At 43.8% G+C, this 21,128-nt stretch overlaps 1 protein-coding gene across 5 annotated transcripts in view; it reads left to right on the top strand.

The window, feature by feature from the left end:
* ADGRF5 (adhesion G protein-coupled receptor F5) overlaps positions 1–21,128 on the top strand; it is a 109,282-nt gene that overhangs the window by 847 nt on the left and 87,307 nt on the right. Inside the window, exon 1 of one of the 5 annotated variants that reach the window (XM_030870525.3) lies at positions 17,231–17,336. The exons of the other annotated variants lie outside the window; for them this stretch is intronic. The gene's annotated coding sequence lies outside the window, so the exon portion shown is untranslated. Of the gene's footprint in view, positions 1–17,230; positions 17,337–21,128 lie in introns of those variants that run through there. 5 annotated transcript variants of the gene reach the window in all.

Raw genomic sequence — 21,128 nt, 5'->3', positions numbered from 1 at the left:
CTGATTTTATTTGCTCTGTTGTGATAATTGTCTGCAGGGATGCTGCGCCCCTTAGCTGGTTGCTTTTTCAGTCATTACTGGGGCTGGAGATGACGTGTCCACTGAGACCCAGAGGGGGGTCTAGACTTATTCAAATAACACTATGTGCCTCTTTGACTTTTTTTTTTTTTTTGCCTCTTATGCTTTCATTGTTTCATCTTCGTCCTCACAAGCAACCTTTCCTCTGGGAGAAATATTTTACAGCGACTTCATAGAATACCAGTCTGCACCTGTTTATTTGAACATTGACTGTTCTTTCCTAACTTTATTTAGTTCAGATGCTCAAAATTTCTTGCCACTTCTGTATTTTAGCCCAGCAGAGTCTCCCTCCATTCCGTCCTCCATACCCTGCTACAGGGTTCTTGGGAAAATGCAATTCTCTTAATGTCACTCTCTTCAGTGAAATATTTCCATTGCATCCCATTGCTTACAGCCTTGCTTCCTAAAGGGTAGTCCAGGGACCAGCTGCATCAGGCATCATTGGGCAGCTTGTTAGAGATGCAGGTTCTCTATCTGCTCCCCAGATTTACTGAATCTGCATTTTAACCAGGTCCCTGGGTGATTCACATGCATTAAAGTTTGTGAAACCCCAACTTAAGGAAGGTAGACAAGACCTTCAAGGTATGGTCCTTATCATACAGCCAGCCTTACCTCTCACCCTCTGACTTGCCAGCTGTACCCAATACCTTCCATTTCCCCAATATGAGAGAGCTCTAACGCCTACCTATGTCTGTGTGTGCTGTTCTCTCTGTCCCCATAACTTCATTCATCTTCTCCACCCAACTACCCGCTGCAGCCTGATTGTTCCTGCCCCCTCCCCCCATCCAGTCCACCTTAAACTAAATGCCCATCAAGTCTGGTATTTTATGGCAACTTAGCGAAGTGCTTCTGCCATAGCCCTTAGTACCTTAAATGCTCGTTGCTAGCTTTACTATTTTCATCCATGAGGAGTTACTAGAGATTGACTTCTGAATCCTTAGCACTTGAACCAATGCCAGGTACGTAGCCTGTGCTCAGTGTTTTTGAATTCATGAATGAATGAATGGACGGACAAATGAATGGATACATTGTTTGAAGAGGCCCAAATCATCCCCAGATTGAGATCTGTAGTTTGAAGTCTTCCAAGGAGATTGCCGCTCTCTATAATATTTTTCCACACTCTCCTTTATGAGACTTGGCTGGATTCATTGTTTTCACCAAATATTTTGAGTACCTACCCTATGCCATACCTTTTCGAATCTATTTCTTTACGTCGCTGTGAATAGTCTCTCCCAAAAGGTGTTTCTCTATCAGTGCCCCTCATTCGCCGCCACTCCAAGTCAGAGACTTACTCCTCTTTCAGCAAATAGGTACTGAGCACCTTCCCCATACCAGTTGCTGTGCTCCCTGCTACAAATGCGATGACCGACGACACAAATGCGAGCCCTGCCTCCATGCAGCTCCCCATAGACAAGATGCGCCTTTTGTCATCCTCTGTCTTGCTTTTCCTTAGAAAGTCTGAAGGAAAACTGAAAGCCTCATCTTTAACCAAAGCTTTGCATCCAAGTAAAGACAGCAGGAGATTGAAGGCAGAGTGATTTAGTGGAAAGGAAGCGGGGCTGTTTCAGCACCTTGATTTAGCCCAGCACCTGCAGTTCCCTAGCCAGGTGACCCTGGGTGCGTCCACATCCCTTTGCTGGACCTGGATTTTCTCAAGTGGTGAACAAGATGGAGAATTAGAAGGAAAAGAGGCCCCTGCCTTCATGAGTGTACAGAGAAGATAATATCCAGGGAGCCTCTGCACTCACTTCTGTCATGTTACGTGATGATCTGAAGGGCAGGGCTCTGCCGTTCTCTGGGTCAAACTGGCAAAGAGGAGATCTTAAGGGAGACATTTCATGACTATGCCCACGAGCTCGGCTGTGACATTAATGCTGTCCTTTGGCACCTTCCATCAAACACGATGTGGCAGTGGCTTCCAGGGAGCAGCGCCCTGCAGCTTAGAGGAATCCACTTGGTATTCATTGTTGGGTGGAGAGCTGGTTTGAAGTAGGGCAGCTGAGGAGAAAGGCAGTGTCACCCTCAGGCAGTCTCTGCTTTTGGAAAGCAGTCAGGAGAAGGGAAGGAAGTGGCTCCACCAAGTCGTGCAGGAAAAATCTGGAAACTTGTAGACATAGAGCGAAGAAGGGATCCCTGACCCCCACTGCGGCATGGTTGTAAGGACTCCCTTTCTGATTACACTTGGGTTCTTTCTAATTTGTGTTCATTTCACCTACAATCAGAGGTTGGGGGCCGGGCGTAGTATCCTTTGTCCCCGAGCTTTGCACCCCCGTGCGGTGCATGCACAGCTGGGAGGAAACAAATACTTTCTATTTGTTCTCCAGATACAACCACCAGGCTGAGGCTGCAGCAAACTCTTTAGGTACTCGCAAGGGTTCACCCTTTGCCTGTCTGAGCCTTCTCTTCCTGCTTCATCATGTGTGCAGCTTCCAAACGAAATGCCTTCCAAACCTTCTGAGTTCCTTCTTGCTTCCTGTTCCTCGTGTATCTCTTTGCCTCCAAATTTCCTGCACACCCACCTTGTGTATAGTTGCCTCCCAGCAGGCGGTGTTTTCTGATGGTCATTTCCTAACTCCTCAAGTTAACATCAATCTCTATCAGTAAGCACACCTTGTAGCAACAAAAAAAAAGAGGCTCACCTGCATGGGAGGTTTCTAAGGACCTACTGCAGATCTCGGGATGTATCTGAGATCAACCTTGCCTGTACCTGACCAACATTTGTTTTTTCATCAGAGGCATGGAGTGGGCTAGAAAGAGGTAGACCCACTTCTGAGTCCTCTATCTGCCATCTCCTTCAATAAGTGGTTGTATCTCATCAAGTCTTAGATTTGTTTCTGAAAATGCAGATAATATTTACCAAGCAAGGTTGTAGAGAAGATTAATTAGCTTAAGTACCTAGTATGTTGCCTCAAAAAATACATCAGATCTGAAAAAAGGAGGTTGACCAAGATGGTGAAAATGAGAAAATTGGCATGTGCAGAATAGTTGAAAGAACCAGAGGACATTTGAAGTAAGAAGTAAGTCTTGCAGCCCATGAAGGTTGCCTTCAAATATTTAAAGATTGCTCAAGGTGGGAAAAGGGGTCAACAGAGGATGGATCAGTGGCAATTATAGGGTAACAGGTCCTAGCTCATTGTACAGAAGGATTTACCCACCATTTGAATTGTCTAAAACTGGGTGAGCTGCCTTGTGGCAGGGTGAACACCCTGTCCTGGGCAGTGTTCCAGCACCTTGGAAGACCATGGCCAGGGTGTTCCCAAAGGGAAGCCTGCACTGGGTGGAGCCTGGGTGATGACCTCGAGGTCCTTCCCACTCAAAGCTACCAAGAGTCTCGTGATGTCAGGGTTCCAGCCCAAGCCACAAAATAAAAGTCTGCAAAAAAACCCCATCAGACTACAGAGTGATCGGGGCTGCCTTTTGACTAGCTAGCCCTACACATCAGCTGAGATGCTTTTTAAATAGGGTCTTTGCAGCAACAGTCAAAAGGTTGGATTTCCAGGAAAAAGCAAAAAAGAAACGAGAACAATGAGATGGGAAAAGTTCACTCCAAACCGCTCTTCTTGGGTTACTCTTTAACTAGATCGTGGGTTACTTCTTGTGCTGTAATCACATTCCTATTTGATGGAAAACTGCCACATTTTGGTACATTTTCACCCAAACTGGATCAAGCAAGTTAACAGCAAGACTCCAAGCTTTGTCCCTGATTTTTGCTCTATGTATAAAATGAAAACACGACAATATGTCTATGTATTCTTTGCCATCTCGAAATCTAACTTTCAAAAGTGCAAAATAGGGCTTCCCTGATGGTGCAGTGGTTGAGAGTCCGCCTGCCGATGCAGGGGACACGGGTTCGTGCCCCGGTCCGGGAAGATCCCACATGCCGCGGAGCGGCTGGGCCCGTGAGCCATGGCCGCTGAGCCTGTGCGTCTGGAGCCTATGCTCCGCAACGGGAGAGGCCACAACAGTGAGAGGCCCGCGTACCGCCAAAAAAAAAAAAAGTGCAAAATAAATGGTTCTACCATCCTCTAAATTACGGGGACTGTGAATGTGGAATTTGACTTTTGGGGGGAGAGGAGAGCTGGCTGCCGCTGGCTGCCGCTGGCTGCCTGCTCTGAGTCTAGTTCATCAGCCATTGTTTTCCACCCACCTTTCCTTTTCTGCTAAATGATAACAGCCTCTCTGCCAGATAAGGACCTGGAGGCTTTTACAAAAGGGATAATTTAGCTTATGGGGAGAGGGGCCTGCACACATCACTCACTGCTCCAGGTCCCCTCGGAGGCTTTGCTAATACGTCATCCTTCCAGGACTCATAAGAACTTTCTGGTCTTGCAGTTTTGGACCCTCACATCTTTTCTGCAGTTGCTTGGGCAGCATCTCCACGTGCTTTTCATTTCTTCCATCTTTGTTTTGAAATCTCAGGGAAAAGAAGCTGTGGTTCTTTCAGTAGAAGTGGATGTCCGCAAACGCTGCATTTTGTCAAATTGAAACAAAACTACAATCTATTTTATTCTCCAGGTTTACCCAGGCTCACTTTATTGAAAACGAAATTTTTAAAAATCCCTTGAAATATAATCAGCTGTGCAGGACAAAATCACAGAAACCCGTGCAGACCCGCGTGTTTATTTTTAGATGCCGGCCCAGCATGGCAAAGCAGCGGTCTAATGTCCAAACTAAGGCCCTGGGAATTTCCTCTAACAAGCCTGTGCTTCCGGGCATTGTCACAGTACAAAGGGCAGCGGGGGGCTTGAGTGCAAAGCTCCGGGTAACCCTGCCCCCATGAAATCTGGAACTTATCGTTCCTTCGGTCTACATGGTCCTCAGTGCTGGGGTCACCATGCAGGTCGTCCGGCAGCTCTGGGCACATGCAAATAAGTAGACGTGTATGATTATCTCATCTAAAAATATCCCAGAGATCAGCAATGGCATTTCGGAAATAAAGTTTCAGCTTTCTGTTTGTAGTTGGGGATCTACTCAACCCTCACCCTTGTCGTGAGGTGGATTCAGGTCTAGCCCAGAAACGGGGTTGTCATGCTAAGATCCTGGGTTAGATTGCAATTAATAAAGGGGTTTTAAAGCATATTATAGTTTTTAAAAAGCATAGATGCATGTACACACAGCGCCAACACACACACACAGAGGAGAAAAGACACCTGAGTCACCTAGATCTTTCCTATTATCCTAGACTGGTTTCTGATCCTTGATTTATTTATCTACAAAATGGATGCAATAAACCTCACATCCTATTAGTTTTGGGAGAAATAAGGTGCAAAATTACAAATAAACTGACCCAAACTAGACTTTTGCTCAAAGTTTTGCGTTTTGGTCTTAATATGCTTTGAGCTCCTTCCAAGAAATTTTTGTAGGAATATTTACCATCAAGTCTCCAGGGGGTTTTGTTGTTGTTTGGGGGGTTTGCTATTTTGTTTTTGTTTTGGTTTCGGTTAGGTTTGTTTTTTCTTCCTCCTTGCAGAGGAGGAAGCCTAATTTGGTACTTAATGGTCGCACTTTATTAGGAGAGGTTTCATGCCTTTGTCAAGCTCCCCACTCCTGGGAAGGTCACTGCACGGAGTCAAGGTTGCAATGCTCAGGCTTGCCATCTGGGGGTTACGATGGAGGAGGAAAGGTGGGTCTCAGGTCTGCACACAGTGGTCCATACCCACCCTGTGCGGGGTCTACCATCTGCATCCCAGCAGCCTACTGTGAAGATGGGGCCCCTGCACAATCAGAGGCCCCAGGGGCCAGGGGACCTGCACATAGAAACGCCAGCCCTGAGCCTGGACAAGATGGTTGGGCTTTGCCAGCAGGTGGATGACGAGGCCCCCTCTGGGGTCTGCAGATGCAGGAAAAGCTGTTCTAGCCCTTTGGTGAAAAATGTGCAAATGTTAGTAAAAAAACACCTTTATGGATTGTTTTGTTTGCAAGTGTTTATTATCAGACACCCCTCAGGGGTTCACAGGGCAGGTCACCTGGGGCCTGGGAATTTCCTTCCACAAAGGCTGTGCTTCCTCTCTTTGTTACTCCTCAAAGGACAAGTGGAAGCATTGCTCCAGATCCTTATTAACCCTTTCTCCCTGCCTGCCACATTGCAGACAAATCCTGCTGCCAGCCTTTGAAGGTGCAGAAAGATTTCAGACTTGGGTTGTGTGTGGGCACCCACAAGTGCATATGCAGAACAGGCTGTGTGTGTGTGTTGGTGGAGGAGATAGGCAATAAAGCATAAAACTTACTTTTTTTTTTTTTTTTTAAAGCTCTCATTCAATATCACAGCATACACCCAGTCATTGTTCAGACCAGGTAAAATTTCTGCTTTATTTACCATAATAGACTTTTGTACTAAAAATGCTGGCGCAATTTCAGTTCCCTGTCCCCAGGGCGGGATCCCTCTAGAATGATAGTTGCTCTTCCCCTTTGGAGTCAGGCTAAAGTAGGGGCACGATGAGTGGAAAGATCTTTCATGAACCAAGTTCTTTATGGAGCACATGCTACGTACCTGAGCTCCACCAGGAACCCAGGGAAAGTAGAAGTTCTGCCGGCAAGAAAGTGCAAGCACATCTGAATTTTTATACCTAAATCCAGACACACACACTCATGCGTTGTACGGGAGAGCACAAAGCAGCCAGGGAACAGTGTGATCTAAGTCCAGAAATATCAGAAGCGGCACCTGAGCCCTCGTACTGCTGGAGACGCTAATGATTCCCAGATACATTTCCCCACCCACGCATGGGGGACACACACACGTACGCACGTGCACACACACCTCACTCTCGGGAGACAGCTTTGCCATCTCAGAGGAAATCGCTTCTCACCACCAACTCCACGAAAGTATCTCCTCCCACACGCATCTCTTCCTCCTCCTTTCCTGCCTCAAGGGAAGAGACGGCCCTTCCCTGCATTCAAAGCTGGCTCTCACCCCCTCCCACCCTCCCCATCACCACGCTCCCCTCTGACTGGCTCTTTCCACTGTCATTTAAATCTGCTTCAGACCTCCTCATGGCACAACAACCTTTGCCGACCATGCAGCTACTCTTCCATCTTCCTTTCCTCCGCATCAGGAAGTGCATGAAAGAACTGTTGATGACATCCTCGTGTCATCATCAGCCATTCACCCAGGAAACCATTCTGCTCTATCTCCTCATCTGCCCGACCCCCTGGGGCACCTTAGCTGCACCTCGGCACCTTAGTCTTGTCAGGACTCTCACTTCATTGTCTACAGCATGTGACCTCATGGACCACCACCTTCTCTGCTCTTGTCCTGCCTCCTGGCTTCCCAACTACTACTCAGTTTTCTTTGCAGGTTCCTTTCCCTCTGCTGTTCCCTCCACTTCCTGATGGCCGTGATCTGGACCACCTTCCCTTCTCCATCTACATCACCACCCAGCTGCAATTCACCTCTCTGTCCAGAGTCCTCTTTTCTCCCTTGTCTGTTAAGTAATCTATTGATCATCCAAAGCCTATTTTATTTTACTTTTTTATACAGCAGGTTCTTATTCAAAGCTTATTTTAAATGCCACCAGATTACTTCCTTTTTACAAGTCTCTCCATCCACGTGCAGATCTGACCTCTCTTCTCGGAGCCCTCACATTCCTTCGTTGTAGTGTTTTTTGTATTTGTATTCTCAGTAATTGTTCCCATGCACTTCTTTCCTAGGACATAGAGACGCCATCTTATTGATCTTTTTATTCCTAGCCCCCAGCACAACACCTGGCACCTTGGGTTTTCGATAAATGTTTGATAAAGAGTTGGGAACATCAAAGTGTCATTTAACAAACAGACATTTTGGTGAACTTATCCCTGAGCTTAAATAACATCTTTACTGTTTGAGGGTAAAAGTACTAGTAAATTTTTATTTAAATACATAATTAAATTAAAAATATAAAAAATATATTTAAATATAATCTTTAAAGTTAAAACTCAAAGTCTAAACTCACATTTAGACTACTAACAATATTTCACTTTTCCTTAAAATCAAAATCACAGTTCCGAGCACTTCCTATCTGAGTGTTCAATCTCTGTTTAGAAGCCGAAAGGAACGACAACCTGATTTCATGTTAAATTTTAATTTCCCCTCAGGGAAAATGTCTGAATGTGTCATGAATGACACCGTATTTTCGTGCACCTGAAGTGGGGTTGCCAGGTGGAACAGAGCTAATATTTTGTCAAGGTTTTGCCACTTCACCGTGCAGCTGGCATTATGTAAACTTTCCACAGCTGCACCTGCAGGTCCGTTGAAGCCACAGAGATTGATTTGCCGAGTTGTTTGAAGGAGAACCAGGGGGACCCCAGGAGAATCAGCCTGATCACAGAGTCAGGGCTGAATCCACCCAAGGTCCTGTCTCCCGGGAGCACGTAGGGCAGGGATGGGTCTCAGAAGGCAGGGCAGAGAGGCTCACCCAACCCTGGGCGGTGACAGTATTCTGCATCCTCCCTGGGGCTATGAGGAGAAAATAGGAGAATCGCTATTTATGTTGAAAAAGGTCATCCCTTTAAAATCTCTATGTTAGGTTTTTGTAATAATGCTTATAAAATATTAGCACAAAACAACAGAAAATGGCTATATGAGAGATGCAAAGCATCGTTTGTCCGAGTGTGGTCTAGATATCACCAAGAGGTGAATGGACTGGGGCACTGGTCATGATGCAAATTGCCACGCTCTACCTGGATCTATTAAATCAAGCCTGTAGGGGGAAGTGAGGCTGGGGGTGGGAAGGACGTTGTATTACCCATCAGTAACGATATTTAGGAAATGCCTGCCAGCTTCTGTTTAGAAAAGTGTCTACAGTCGGCCTCCTGACCCTCGGTGCATCCCACTGGGTAGGTTAATGAGTTTGCCATCTGGGCTCATCTTTGCCGCGACATCCTTCCTGCTGAATTTGTAGCCCTTCTCTGGGCCACAAGTTTGGAAGAGAATCCTATACCGCTTTGTACCATCCTTCACACCATCGTGTGTTTAACTCTGTGTATTTAAATCTTGGCAGCTCGTCTCAGAGCACGAGATAGTATAGAGGCAAGAGCTGGGTTTGGAGTTTGGATTCTGCCTCAAATTCTTCCATGTGACCTCCAATCTACGCTGTTTTTTAAACGGGACTTGGCAAGTTGAGTAACCTCTCCAAGCCTCCCTCCCTTGAGTGGGAAGAGCTAACCAGTTCCCAGATTGTTGTGAAAATTAAATGACATCATGCACACACAATTTTTTTGAAAGGCACTCAGCACAGACCCTGGGCCAGAGTAGTTTCTCAGCGAGAGAGCAATTAAAAATAACAACAGATAAACAACAAGCTCCCACTGTATAGCACAGAGGACTATATTCAATAACCTATAATAAACCATAATGGAAAAGAATAGAAAAAAAGAATGTATATATAAATGTATAACTGAATCACTTTGCTGTACAGCAGAAATGAACACATTATAAATCAACTATACTTCAATAAAAAAATAACAACAAAAGTTTCACCAACACCAACCACGGAGGAACAGAGATGAAGTAATTTGTCCAAACTTACATAGCTAGTAAATGGTAGAGCTAGGACGTGAACCCAAGTAGTCTGGTGCTAAAGCCCATGCTCTTAACATTTTATAGCACCTCTAATAATGTGCCACCTGGGGAGTCATTCCTAACAAACAGTGATGGAGCACCGGCCTGCACTGTGTTAGATGCTAAGCACACAGCAGTAGACAAACAAGGCCTTGCCTTGGCCGTGAAGGCGGGCTCTAGGAGAATCATAGGATAGAGGAGGAGCTCACAAATAAGCCTTTCTAATGTAGTTCAGGAAATGCCTTGATGGAGGGAAGTGACAGGCAGAGATGTACACACAACTAGACGGAGTCAAAGCAGATTCTTGCCTGGAATGACCTTGACTGGGGCCTTGAAAGACAATGGGTATTAGACCAATGAATATGGGGCAAGGTGGCAGTTCTAGGCAGAGGCTGGAGGACACAGTGCTTGCAGGGCACTGAGGGGCTACAGAGAGGGGAGAGTAGGAAGAGAAGAAAGTGATGGAGAGAAGTGAAGATGGGTGTGTAGGCAGAAGCTATAATTATTCAGGGTTTTAGCTGAAGATAGTTGTATGTCATTTTAGAGAGAGGAGAGAATTTCCACAAACTAATCCAGCAGCTATCTATCTGCCAGTGTTTCTCTAAATGTAGGCAGAGCTTCTGATTCTACTGGCCTGGACCTGGAGACGAGGCATCAGTACTTTTGCAAAGTGAGAACCACCATGGTAAAAATAATCGTGCTATATCTCACTGATTAGTAAGCTTTTGTGTGCATCAGAATCACCTCTGAGAATTTGTTTAAACACGGCTGACTGGATCCTACCGCTAGAGTTTTAGATTCTGGAGGTCTGGAGTGGGCTCAAGAATTTGCATTTCTAGGGAATTCCCTGGTGGTCCAGTGGTTAGGACTCCATGATTTCACTGCCAAGGGCCCGGGTTCACTCCCTGGTCAAGCAATTAAAATCTCACAAGCCGAGCGGTGCAGCCTAAGAAAAATAAAGAGTTTGCATTTCTAGCAAGTTCCCAGGTGGTGCTAAGGCTGCTGGTCTTTGGCACTTTACAGAGCAGAATCTCAGAGTGTGAAGCCAGGAAGCCAGGAACTTAGGCCATAGTATTTGGGTGATTCTTAAGCTGCACTAAAATCTGAAAATTCCTGGGAGGAAGAGTGATTGAAATCTCTTATCTTCTTTGCTGTAATGCTCCTTTAACTTTTTTTGCGGGCCTCTCACTGTTGTGGCCTCTTCCATTGAGGAGCACAGGCTCCGGACGCGCAGGCTCAGCTGCCATGGCTCACGGGCCCAGCCGCTCCGCGGCATGTGGGATCTTCCCCGACCGGGGCACGAACCCGTGTTCCCTGCATCGGCAGGCGGACTCCCAACCCCTGCGCCACCAGGGAAGCCCCTCCTTTAACTTTTAAATATTTCTGTAGCTTAAGAAAATCGAACCCCAATATTCCTGATATTCTGGTTCATTTTGCTCTGTAAATGGTCAAAAAATGGTGACATGTAGGGTTCTTTGGAATTTTAAACATCAGCCCTTTGAAACGTTTGTTTGCAAAGCAGGAAGTCACTTGCTACCCAGGGCAAACACTCAGGTGGAGGGTTTGTCCCTTTGCAGGCTTTAGCGCTGCAGCTTTTGATCAAGTTTCTTTATGTTGTTTTTTGTTTTTTCTGTGTGTGTGTGTGTGTGTGTGTATATACATATATATATACATGCATCTATTACCTATCATCTATCTATCTATAGCGAGAGACCAAAAGTGTACTGTATAAATGAATACTAGTAATGCCTGCTGCTCTTAAAATATGAAATATTTAGTGATCTGAACTTGATATCTTGGAACAGCAAGCCACCGTGCATGTGCTGCACCTGGCCACCAGTGACCCAGCCATTAGGTACGTTCTTGAGGCAGAGACAGCACTTGCATTACAGTAAACAAAATAAACAAACAATAAAATCACTACACTCAAAAATTTTTATTGATTCCCTGGATAGTTACTTCCTTAAGTTAGCAATAATCTTAATTAAGTTATTAGATTTTATTTATAAATAAGTGAGGAAAAGTAATCCTTAAAGTTCTTGTGATGGTTACTTTTTTTTAATTTTTGAATTTAATTTAATTTATTTTTTTATACAGCAGGTTCTTATTAGTCATCAATTTTATGCACATCAGTGTGTACATGTCAATCCCAATCTCCCAATTCATCACACCACCATCACCACTGCCCCATTGCCTTCCCCCTTGGTGTCTACATTTGTTCTCTATATCTGTGTCTCAACTTCTGCCCTGCAAACCGGTTCATCTGTACCATTTTTCTAGGTTCCACATATATGCATTAATATGTGATATTTATTTTTCTCTTTCTGACTTACTTCACTCTGTATGACAGTCTCTAGATCCTTTTACGTCTCAACAAATGACCCAATTTCGTTCTTTTTTATGACTGAGTAATATTCCATTGTATATATGTACCACCTCCATTTGTCTGTTGATGGGCATTTAGGTTGCTTCCATGACCTGGCTATTGTAAATAGTGCTGCACTTAACATTGGGGTGTATCTGTTTTGTTTTTTTTTTTCAGTACACGGGCCTCTCACTGTTGTGGCCTCTCCCGTTGCGGAGCACAGGCTCCGGACGCGCAGGCTCAGTGGCCATAGCTCACGGGCCCAGCCGCTCTGCGGCATGTGAGATCTTCCTGGACTGGGGCACGAACCCGTGTCCCCTGCATCCGCAGGCAGACTCTTAACCCCTGCGCCACCAGGGAAGCCCGCATGTGTCTTTTTGAATTGTGTTTTTCTCTGGGTATATGCCCAGTAGTGGGATTGCTGAATCATATGGTAATTCTATTTTTAGTTTTTTAAGGAACCTCCATACTGTTCTCTATAGTGGCTATACCAATTTACATTCCCACCAACATACAAGAGGGTTCCCTTTTCTCCACACCCTGTCCAGCATTTGTTGTTTGTAGATTTTCTGATGGTGCCCATTCTAACTGGTGTGAGGTGATACCTCATTGTACTTTTGATTTGCATTTCTCTAATAATTAGTGATGTTGAGCAGCTTTTCATGTGCCTCTTGGCCATCTGTATGTCTTTTTTGGAGAAATGTCTATTTAGGTCTTCTGCCCATTTTTGGATTGGGTTGTTTGTTTTTTAATATTGAGCTGCACGAGCTGTTTATATATTTTGGAGATTAATCCTTTGTCCGTTGATTCGTTTGCAAATATTTTCTCCCATTCTGAGGGTTGTCTTTTTGTCTTGTTTATGGTTTCCTTTGCTGTGCAGAAGCTTTTAAGTTTCATTAGGTCCCATTTGTTTATTTTTGTTTTTATTTCCATTACTCTGGGAGGTGGATCAAAAAGGATCTTGCTGTGATTTATGTCAAAGAGTGTTCTTCCTATGTTTTCCTCTAAGAGTTTTAGTGTCCGGGCTTACATTTAGGTCTCTAATCCATTTTGAGTTTATTTTTGTGTATGGTGTTAGGGATTGTTCTAATTTCATTCTTTTACATGTACCTGTGCAGTTTTCCCAGCACCACTTATTGAAGAGTCTGTCTTTCCTCCATTGTATATCCTTGCCTCCTTTGTCATAGATTAGTTGACCATAGGTGTGTGGGTTTATCTCTGGGCTTTCCATCTTGTTCCATTGATCTATGTTTCTGTTTTTGTGTCATTGTCTTGATTACTGTAGCTTTGTAGTGTAGCCTGAAGTCAGGGAGTCTGATTCCTCCAGCTCCTTTTTTTCCCCTCAAGACTGCTTTGGCTATTCGGGGTCTTTTGTGTCTCCATACAAATTTTAAGATTTTTTGTTTTAGTTCCATAAAAAATGCCATTGGTAATTTGATAGGGATTGCATTGAATCTGTAGATTGCTTTGAGTAGTATAGTCATTTTCACAATATTGATTCTTCCAATCGAAGAACATGGTATATCTCTCCATCTATTTGTGTCATCTTTAATTTCTTTCATCAGTGTTGTATAGTTGTCTGCATACAGGTCTTTTGTCTCCCTAGGTAGATTTATTCCTAGGTATTTTATTCTTTTTGTTGCAATGGTAAATGGGAGTGTTTCCTTAATTCCTCTTTCAGATTTTTCATCATCAGTGTATAGGAATGCAAGAGATTTCTGTGCATTGATTTTGTATCCTGAAACTTTATCAAATTCATTGGTTAGCACTAGTAGTTTTCTGGTGGCATCTTTAGGATTCTCTATGTATACTATCATGTCATCTGCAGACAGTGACAGATTTACTTCTTCTTTTCCAATTTGTATTCCTTTTATTTCTTTTTCTCCTCTGATTGCTGTGGCTAGGACTTCCAAAACTATGTGGAATAATAGTGGTGAGAGTGGACATCCTTGTCCTGTATCTGATGTTAGAGGAAATGCTTTCAGTTTTTCACCATTGAGAATGATGTTTGCTGTGGGTTTGTCCTATATGACCTTTATTACGTTGAGGTAGGTTCCCTTTATGCCCACTTTCTGGAGAGTTTTTATCATAAATGGGTGTTGAATTTTGTCAAAAGCTTTTTCTGCATCTATTGAGATGATAATATGGTTTCTTCTTTAATTTGTTACTATGCTGTATCACATTGATTGTTTTGCATATATTGAAGAATCCTTACATCCCTGGGATAAATCCCACTTGATCATGGTGTATGATCCTTTTAATGTGTTGTTGGATTCTGTTTGCTAGTATTCTGTTGAGGATTTTTGCATCTATATTCATCAGTGATATTGGTCTGTAATTTTCTTTTTTTGTAGTATCTTTGTCTGGTTTTGGTATCAGGGTGATGGTGGCCTCGTAGAATTAGTTTTGGAGTGTTCTTTCCTCCACAAGTTTTTGGAAGGGTTTGAGAAGGATGGGTGTTAGCTCTTCTCTAAATGTTTGATAAAATTCACTTGTGAAGCCCTCTAGTCCTGGACTTTTGTTTGTTTGAAGATTTTTAATCACAGTTTCAATTTCATTACTCGTGATTGGTCTGTTTATATTTTCTATTTCTTCCTGGTTCCGTCTTGGAAGGTTATACCTTTCTAAGAATTTGTCCATTTCTTCCAGGTTGTCCATTTTATTGGCATAGAGTTGCTTGTAGTAGTCTCTTAGGATGCTTTGTATTTCTGCAGTGTCCCTTGTAACTTCCCCTTTTTCATTTCTAATTTTATTGATTTGAGTTCTCTCCCTCTTTTTCTTGATGAATCTGACTAATGGTTTATCAATTTTGTTTATCTTCTCAAAGAACCAGCTTTTAGTTTTATTGATCTTTGCTATTGTTTTCTTTGTTTCTATTTCACTTATTTCTGCTCTAATCTTTATGATTTCTTTCCTTCTGTTAACTTTGGGTTTTGTTTGTTCCTTTTTCTCTAGTTCCTTTAGGTGTATGGTTAGATTGTTTATTTGAGATTTTTCTTGTTTCTTGAGGTAGGCTTGTATTGCTATAAACTTCCCTCTTAGAACTGCTTTTGCTGCATCCCATAGGTTTTGGATTGTCGTGTTTTTATTGTTATTTGTCTTTAGGTATTTTTTGATTTCCTCTTTGATTTCTTCCATGATCTCTTGGTTATTCAGCAACGTATTTTTTACCCTCCATGTGTTTGTCTTTTTTACGTTTTTTCCCCTGTAATTGATTTCTAATCTCATAGCATTGTGGTCAGAAAAGATGCTTGATATGATTTCAATTTTCTTAAATTTACTGAGGCTTGATTTGTGAACCAGGATGTGATCTATCCTGGAGAATGATCCGTGCGCACTTGAGAAGAAAGTGTAATCTGCTGTTTTTGGATGGAATGTCCTATAAATATCAATTAAATCTATCTGGTCTATTGTGTCATTTAAAGCTTCTGTTTCCTTATTTGTTTTCATTTTAGATGATCTGTCCATTGGTGTAAGTGAGGTGTTAAAGTCCCCCACTATTATTGTGTTACTGTCGATTTCCTCTTTTATAGCTGTTAGCAGTTGCCTTATGTATTGAGGTGCTCCTATGTTGGGTGCATATATATTTATAATTGTTCTATCTTCTTCTTGGATTGAGCCCTTGATCATTATGTAGTGTCCTTCCTTGTCTCTTGTAACATTCTGTATTTTAAAGTCTATTTTATCTGATATGAGTATTGCTACTCCAGCTTTCTTTTGATTTCCATTTGCATGGAATATCTTTTTCCATCCCCTCACTCTGTCTGTATGTGTCCCTAGGTCTGAAGTGGGTCTCTTGTAGACAGCATGTATATGGGTCTTGTTTTTGTATCCATTCAGCAAGCCTGCGTCTTTTGGTTGGAGAATTTAATCTATTCACGTTTAAGGTATTTATCGATATGCATGTTCCTATTACCGTTTTCTTAATATGTTTTGGGTTTGTTTTTGTAGGTCCTTTTCTTCTCTTGTGTTTCCCACTTTGAGAAGTTCCTTTAGCATTTGTTGTAGAGCTGGTTTGGTGGTGCTGAATTCTCTTAGCTTTTGTTTGTCTGTAAAACTTTTGATTTCTCCATCGAATCTGAATGAGATCCTTGCCGGCCAGACTAATTTTGGTTGTAGGTTCTTCCCTTTCATCATTTTAAGTATAACATGCCACTCCCTTCTGGCTTGTAGAGTTTTTGCTGAGAAATCAGCTGTTAACGTTTTGGGAGTTTCCTTGTATGTTATTTGTCATTTTTCCCTTGCTGCTTTCAATAATTTTTCTTTGTCTTTAATTTTTGCCAATTTGAGTACTATGTGTCTCGGCATGTTTCTCCTTGGGTTTATCCTGTATGGGACTCCCTGTGCTTCCTGGGCTTGGGTGGCTATTTCCTTTCCCATGTTAGGGAAGTTTTTGACTATAATCTCTTCAAATATTTTCTCGGGTCCTTTCTCTCTCTCTTCTACTTCTGGGACCCCTATAGCGAACGTTGTTGAGTTTAATGTTGTCCCAGAGGTCTCTTAGGCTGTCTTCATTTGTTTTCATTCTTTTTCTTTATTCTGCTCCACAGCAGTGAATTCCACCATTCTGTCTTCCAGGTCACTTATCTGTTCTTCTGCCTCAGTTATTCTGCTAGTGATTCCTTCCAGGGTTCTTTTCATTTCAGTTATTGTATTGTTCATCTCTGTTTGTTTGTTCTTTTATTCTTCTAGGTCTTGTTAAACATTTCTTGCATCTTCTTGATCTTTGCCTCCATTCTTTTTCTGAGGTCCTGGATCATCTTCACTATCATTATTCTGAATTCTTTTTCTGGAAGGTTGCCTATCTCCACTTCATTTACTTGTTTTTCTGGGGTTTTATTCTTGTTCCTTCATCTGGTACATAGCCCTCTGTCTTTATATCTTGTCTATCTTTCTGTGAATGTGGTTTTTGTGCCACAGGCTGCAGGATTGTAGTTCTTCTTGCTTCCGCTGTCTGTCCTCTGGTGGATGAGTCTATCTAAGAGGCTTGTGCAAGTTTCCTGATGGGAGGGACTGGTCTTTCTATGTTTTTAGAACAACTTGAATCTGGGTTTTGATGGAATGGGCTGTAAATGTAGAAATGTGAGATGTGGAATGTAGAAATGTGGGTGTCTTTGAGGGTAGCCATGGCTAAGGCCAACGTGTGTCCCAAGGATTGTTATTTCTTCCTTCATAGATAAGGCAGGAAGAGGCTGGGAAACCCAAAGTCACCTTGAACAAGAAAGGAGGGGGCTTTCCTGGTGGCGCAGTGGTTGAGAGTCCGCCTGTCGATGCAGGGAACACGGGTTCGTGCCCTGGTCCGGGAAGATCCCACATGCCGCGGAGCAGCTGGGCCTGTGAGCCATGGCTGCTGAGCCTGTGCGTTTGGAGCCTGTCCTCCTCAATGGTAGAGGCCGCAACAGTGAGAAGCCCGCATACCACAAAAAAAAAAAAAAAAGAAAGAAAGGAGGGAAAGGATAGATGGGGGAAAAGAATCCTGGATGTTTAATGTTTCCCTTTTGCCTATAAAAAACAGAACCCCCCAAAACTACCATTTTTTTAAATGTCATGGTCACAAACTAAATTTCTCACACCAAAGATTTAGAAGAAAATATTCATGTGACCAAATTAACAGTCTTTAGTACAAGTGCGTGGTGAATCAAAGCAAGGCTCCCTGGAACAGAAATAACTACAAATCATAAAAATCCGAGTTCCTCTGAGGGTTTTATTACCAGTCTGGTATCTTAAACTCCTCTTTGTGGAGTATTGAAATGCAAATGCCATGCTGAATGTCTGGAAGCAACTCTTTCATCCAAAGTAGGATCAATTCTATTAACTATCTCTGTTTCAAAAGGAAGAAAAGGGCTAAATATATGCTTTAAGACTTCTCAGTACTACACAGTGTTTCGCCTTCATTTACCAGGAAAATTAATTAGTGGAGTTCCACATTCTATATCCTTACAATAAAATTCAACCTTTACTGAAAGTCACTTAGGAGTTTTGAAACAATGAGGTCAAAGGGAAGTTACTAAAAATAATCTGAATGAACTGTGATTGTATGAAAAGGAAATAAGCAGAAAACTACTTTCATTGAGTCCAAGAAACAAACTTTTATTAACTTGCTCTTTCCCCTCATTTGTTTAATTTTCACCTAGGGATTTTAGTGGAAGTCCCCCAAATACACCAGTCTGGTTGTCTAGTTACCCTGTGCCTCCCCAAGCTCACAGGTGCCCAGTGCTCTCACGTTTCCTGATGTCTCCCCCACACCTTTGAACTCACCTGGGTTCCAGCCCCAGCTTAGCCCTGTCGTTTGTGTCCAATCTAAATGCCTGGAGCTTGGCCACTCGGCCGACCGTGTTATGGCACGATTCCTACACATAGAAAAGAATCCCTAGTTAAAGGAGGGAAGAGTGAGTCTCTTTTGCTTTGCAGTCATCTGAAAAATGGGGGAAGAAAAGGAAAAGTAAGGTGAATTGGGGGGAGAGGTAAAGGCCCCTGCAAAGCCCTTTGTGGTGGAACAGGGTGGGTGGTCTCTAGGACAGTACTTCTCAGAGTTTAGTTTGCACAGGAGTCACCCAGAGACCTTGTTCATAATGATTCTGGACCCCACCCTGAGATTCTGGTGAGAAGGTTGCAGGCAGGACCAGGAAGTCCCGATCAGTGGACCACGTAGGCTTATTAAGTGCTGAACGGTACCCACCAAGAGGTTCCCTCATATGGTGGGAAGAGCAGTGGGCCCCAAGGTCTCACCCATGGATCTGAGGTGCAGGGGAGGAGAACAACAAAAAATAGAGAAATAGATGAGCGTGACTTGGCAGTCAACAGGTGGTGGAGTCTAAGGCCAGCAGAAAGGCAGGGCAGGAGAGGAAGATACTTTGAAAGCACCCTGAGCATTGTCCGTTTTGTAGCAAATAGTTTCCAGAACAAGTACTGGAATTTGTTCTGCGGGCTTTCCATGGTTGAAGAGTGTACAGGCTCCCCAAACACAGAAAATTAAACTATAAGTCGACTCACAAACTACATGTCATGAAAAACATTTCTGGTTGTCGATAATTCGTACCATCACCTCGGAACTAGGATGGTGACCAGGGGAGGGCACTTTGCTTGGGAAATTGGGATACACATTTGAAGGCTGGCGCTGTCAGAGGCTGACCTGCTCTGGTTAATACAGATACGAAAAATTGAGGACCCAGTGGAAAACCCAATAACGTGGGATTTGAGCTAGTGAGGCTGGGGACGGATGTGGCGAGGGTTGGAAAGGGGATTTCCAGTAACTTGTTAGAAAGAGGGGCGTGATGCCACCTCCACCAACACACGTGAATACACACACATACTCCTTACTGCCTTTAGGTTTCTATATAGCATTTTCGCTCATCTGGTACATAACTTATTTGTTTGTTTATTGTCAATATTACTGTATCAGTCAAGGCCACGCCAGGAAGGAAATCAGTCTCAAAGGTTAACTGAAAAGGTGAAGGCATTTTGTCAACAAGCCACTAGCAGTACCAGGAAGCCCTTGATCACCTCCCGTAGGGCAGGAAGGGGCCAGATGTTTTGGGTGGGGTGTCAGAGGAGCCTGGCAAGACCTGTGGATGTGGGAGAGGGGGTCCCCCAGAATCCATGACTGAGGGTGGAGCAACACAATAAGGCCATTGCCAAACTGTAGCCCCAAAAGGAGCGGGGGGAGTACATCCCTGGCTCCCCTTTCCTCCCATCCAGGATCTCCTGCTGGCATCTCCTGCTCTCCCAGAGGACAAGGCACTGCAGGGTGTGGGGTGGGTCCCCCGGGGCACAGAGCACGGCAGAGAAGGGTGGAAATGAACCTAGAGGCCAGCCAGCACGTTCCTCCAGCTGGAATGAAACTCCTCGGGGACAGTTGTGTTAGTTACTGCTTATCTCCAAGGTCTCCATTAGTGTCTGGTGCACAGGTTTTCAACAACATTTGGTGAAGGAATGAATGATGCATGACTTGGAAGAAGAGGCATATTGAAGAGGCAGAATGTGTGATGCAAACCCCCCACACCGTCCCTATTATGATACTTAACTCAATTCATCCTTGCTCACAATGTTTTCATGCGAAGGGATATTTTGAGGGGCAGGTACAGCAGGAAGACCTGGATGTAAGAGTGAGAAGATGCCCAGCATCCGATTATACACATATTATACTAATAAGTTATCAAGAAATTCACTTTGCCCATTTCTTTTTTTTATGTTTTTAAAAAATTTTATATTAGAGTATAGTTGGTTTACAATGTTGTGTTGGTTTCATGCCCACTTCTCAGTCTTGCTCTGTGAGCAGCCAGACTTGATTCATGGTAATAGACGGGCCCCGATGCTGTACATCCAACAGCACAACAGCAGGTTGTGAAGGTTCATGCTCTGGTTTCTACAGATGCTAGAGGCATGGGAGGGTTCACCCCCAGCCAATCCTACCCCAGGCAGGACAGATAGGCCTAGGACATGGGCTGCTCTGGTTCTATCTTCGCCACCTCAGAGGCTCTGAGGCTGAGCTTTACAGACTTTCTGTAAAATGGGGATGACAATCGTGCCCCCCTTTCAGAGATGTGAGGCCCAGCTGGGTACTGACCCACTGCCTGGCAGTATGTAAACACTTAGTAGTAGCCTTAAGGATTGTTTCTTGTCTCTGCTCCTGGGAGAGGCATGGGACATGCGGCAGAGGCTCTGTTTTCTGCACTGGATCCTTGATCAGGGAGAGGGTCAGGAGGCAACAGGATAGCCCGTCCTGGAGGAGGCTTTGCCCAATCCCCAAAGCAGGGCTTCCTGCTTCCTTCCTTCAGGATTAAGTGGAGCAGAAGCTGGTTTCCCTTCTGACCCCCAGTCAGTACCCCACACACACTTTTTTTTTTTTTTTCCAGGTGGCCTAGGGTGGCTTAGAAGTGCACTGAGAAAGAGACTGTGCAGTTCTTCCTTCCTCAGGGTCAGGGAGATGTTCCCAGAGGGAGCTGAAATGAGGAGCAGGTGGGGGACTCTGGGAAGATGAGCTTCCCTTGGAGAAGATGGGCAATGCCTTTAGGGTCTGGGGGTTCACGTGGTCTTCCTTTGCCAAGGGCTCTCCACCACTTACATTTGCTGGTGGCAAGTCCTTCCTCCACGCTCTTCGGGTCTGTATCGCTAAAATGACTGCTCCACGCTGTTACAGTGGAGGATTAC

This window comes from Globicephala melas, chromosome 11 (genome assembly GCF_963455315.2).
Source record: "Globicephala melas chromosome 11, mGloMel1.2, whole genome shotgun sequence".
NCBI lineage: Eukaryota > Metazoa > Chordata > Mammalia > Artiodactyla > Delphinidae > Globicephala > Globicephala melas.
Note: the sequence above shows the minus strand (reverse complement) of the source record. Positions and strands in the feature narration are given on the sequence as shown.